This window comes from Penaeus monodon, chromosome 4 (genome assembly GCF_015228065.2).
Source record: "Penaeus monodon isolate SGIC_2016 chromosome 4, NSTDA_Pmon_1, whole genome shotgun sequence".
In the NCBI taxonomy this organism is placed as follows: domain Eukaryota; kingdom Metazoa; phylum Arthropoda; class Malacostraca; order Decapoda; family Penaeidae; genus Penaeus; species Penaeus monodon.
In genome coordinates this window covers 38,843,263-38,847,591 of record NC_051389.1, presented here as the reverse complement: position 1 = coordinate 38,847,591, position 4,329 = coordinate 38,843,263, and positions in this window count along the sequence as shown.

The window sequence follows — 4,329 nt, the reverse complement described above, 5'->3', positions numbered from 1 at the left end:
ATGCTGTTTGTGTGCTTGTGCATGTTCTTTGTGTATGACCACAAGCTTTAATGCACCAATTTTACATGTTTGTACGCACTGCCTGTGTGCCCGCACTGTACCCCATTTCACAGAGAGGTAAAAAAACCCGCCACGGGAACAACTTGCTTGCCACGTGTTTTGCACCCTGAAAAACCGCGCGTGAAGATCCCCCCATCGCCCTTTACCCCAAAACCTTTACGTCATAATGGGCAACAAAGTTCTAAAGGGGCCCCAACCCACTGTCAAACGAAAGTGAGCCGCGCCTAAAGTTTTTCGCGCCCACGCGAGACGGGGGGCGGACGCCTACACTGTTCGCGTGTGAACCTTCGCTCATGTTCTTGGGAACATGCCACGACGCTTCAAATCGCGTCACTCGGCTTCCGTCATCTTCATTCGATCTGTTTACAACTTTTATTTCTTAATAATTTCCCAACTGAATTCCCGCTGTTTTCTTTGGGATGTGTCCATGTTTTATCATAGTTGATCAACAAATTGCTCCTCAGACACTTTTTTTCGCTTCACAATCGCATTCAATGATTTTTTCCCCAACTTTTTCTCTTCATTTCACTTTTGTTTACTGGTCGGTTCCTAGTCGTTTCCCATCTCCATCCCATTTCTCCTTTTTTTCCTTTTTTTTTGCCGCTCTGCAAATCATTTCCTTATTTTCGTCGGCGCACCGTAACTTCCTCGTCATTAAATCTTCCTCATGAAGAAACGCTGTGTCGCCGGGCGTGTTTACCCTCGTGGCCGTGATGAGACCTGACACAAAAACCTGTTTTCGATTTTCTTTTTATTTTCCGTCAAACTTGCTGCGGATATTAATATACCAGCGATTTACCTTCCCGGAACACGACCCTCACAGACCACCTACGCGAGGCTCTGTCTGCCGATGATAAATACAAGAATCTTAGATAAAATAGTGTTTCCCCTCCTAAAAAATAGTTTTGCCAGGCGGGCGCCAAGGGGAGGCTGCTTGCGCTCCCTGAAACAGTCTTGCCAGGTAAGTATACCGACGCAGTGTTGCCAAGGTGAGTGCCACCCAGGCTGCCAAATTTACTAAATTGAAAAAGGCGCTTTAGTAGAAGGAAAAGCAATTTCTTATTCGTCATTATCATTTTTTTTTTTTTTTTTGTTTATGTTTTTTTATTTTTATTAGCATTTCTTTATTAGTATTATATCTTTGTTATCATTCCATTATTACTGTTACTATTACTTCATTATTATTATCATTTCATTACTATTATAATTATAATTTAACTATTGTTATTATTATTTCATTATTATCATTATAACCATTACATTAATATTATAATTATAATTTCATTCTTATTAAAATTATAATTTCATTATCCTTTTTAATTACTATTACCATTACTATTGTCATTATCATTTTTATCATTATCATTATCACCATCACTACCATTGCTATCATTATTATCATATTCATTATTAGAATCACTTTGTTATTATTATCATTGTTAGTGTTATTGTTAATGTTATTATTATTGCTATGATGATTATTATAATAATAATGATGATTATTATTATTAACATTATTATTATCATCACTGATAGTTTTATCATCATTATCTTTATTATTATTATTACCACTACAACTACAACTACTACGTTACTACTATGATTATTATTACTGTTATTATCGTTATTACTATTATCTTTTGTTATCATTACTACTACTACAAAAATTATTACTATTTTAAGTGTTGTTTTGTTTTGTTGTTATCACCATCATTATCATTACTATCACTGTTATTGTTATTGTCTTTATTATTATCGCCGTTATCAGTCGCCTATAATAGCAACACAGAAGCAAAGTCGAGGAAAGATAACTACTATGGTAACAGCCCATGATTAATAAAAGTCTGTGGGCTTTATTCGGGCATTGCGCTTCTATTACGAGAAAACGGACTCGACCAAAAGCAGACTGTGCAACTTGAAAATCTTGTATTATCAACATCAAAATAGAAATTGATTTCACTCGAACATGGTGCATGACTAAAAATTAACAACAAATTAAAAAAGAGAGTTGCATATGCCTCTTCTTCTTCAAGCAATCTACTGCCAAATCCGGTTGCCAAAATTCCTTATTCATTGTATTTGTACAAAAGAAAGACGTTTGATTTTCTGTTCCCGCCAAAACGATTAAAGCCACGTCTTTCGTTCTTTTTCTACACAGTAAGATAAACCGATGCACTGTTCAAGAAACATGTAAATGATAATAAAAAAAAACATGCTTAATGGAAGACGCTTATAAAGTAATTACATACATGATATGATAACTGCAACTGCAATAATATAAATGACAATGATGATAACAAAAGTGATATTAAACAATGATATGGATTATAAATATCAATAATTATGATAATACAACCAATAGTAATAATACTGATGATTATGAGAACACGGATTTAATATTTTGTAGCTATGATAATGATAACATTAGTAATAGAAACAATAACGACAATATCGATACTGATAGTGGAAATGATGGCGGTAATACTAGTAATGACAGAAATAATGATAAAAGGATCATAAAAATAATGATAACGATAATGACAATGAAAGTATCAATGTTGATAATCATAGTAATGGTAAAATTAACAATACAAATAATGATCATAATGATAGTAGTAATGATAATGATGATAATAATATTAACATATCTTAATGATGGCAAAAAAGGGTGAAAATAATCATAATGATGATACTAATGATAATAACAACAATAATAATAATGATGATGATGATGATAATAATAATAACAATAATAATAATAATATAATAATAACAACAACAACAACAACAATAATAATAATAAATCAGTTATAATAATAATGATAGTATTAATAATGAAAATAATTATAATCATTATAATAATGATAATATTAATAATAATAATAATAATAGTAATAATAATAATAATGATAATAATAATAACAATCCTAATAATAACAACAATAATAAAAATAACTTCAATGATAACAATAATGATCACGAATATAATGATGATAATAATAATGATGATAATAGTAATAATAATGATAAAGATGAGAGTAACATCGATAATAATAATAATAATAATAATAATAATAATAATAAAAAATAATTATAATAATAAAAAAAATAATTATAATGATAATAATGATAATGACAATATTAACACTAATAATGATAATAATAATAATGATAATAATAATGATAATAACAACAGCAACAATGATAGCTATAATGATGATACATATACTAATACTGATAACGATAATAATGATAATGATAATGATGATGATGATGATGATGGTGATAATAATAACAATAACAACAATAATAACAACAACAAATAATGATAATAATAATAATGATAATAAAGACGATAATGATAATAATAATGATTATAAAAATCATAACCATAATGGTGATAGAAAACTAATAGTGATAATAATGATAATGATAATGATAAGCATAATAATAATGATAATGAAAATAACAACAGCAATTATGATAAATGTCAATGATGATAATGATAGTACTGAGAATGACAATAACAACAGCAACAACAATAACAATAATAATAATGATAATAATAATAACAACAATAATAATAGTAATAATGATAATAATTACGATATGGGATAATAATAATGATAATAAAAATTGTAACCATAATGGTGATAAAAACCAATAATGATAACGATAATGATAAGCATAATAATAATGATAATGAAAATAACAATAGCAAAATTAATTATTTTAATAAATGTCCCAAAGGTTATAAATCATGGATATATGAATGAAATGACAACAATGGAAATAATAACAGATGCGTTGTTTTGTAGGAGGTGGACACCTTTGGTCAACATTCCACGCCTTTCGGTTTTGACAGCCTCCCGCAATTTCTTTTGCAGTGAATCGTAGTAAGTTCCTGTAATTGTGGTACTTTTTGCCAGGAAATTCATCATCACTAGTCCATGCTGACTCCAAAAGATTGTGAGCATGACCATGCATGCCGAGATTGTGACCCGTGCCTTTTTGGGGGTAGTGAGTTAAAGAGCTTCCATTGTTTAGACTGGGCCTTAGTTGCTGGATCATAGTGAGGGACCTAAGTGTCATTCTCCGTAATTAATTTCTTGGCACATGGCTAAAAAATATTTGGACAATGAACTCGTTCCTGCTTCTAGAAAGTTGTAAGTAGCCTGGGAAACCATCTAGCAAATAAGTTTTGCATATTCAGATGGTAATGAATGATCTTGTCCACAGACCCAACATTAATCTTGAAATCATGGGCTA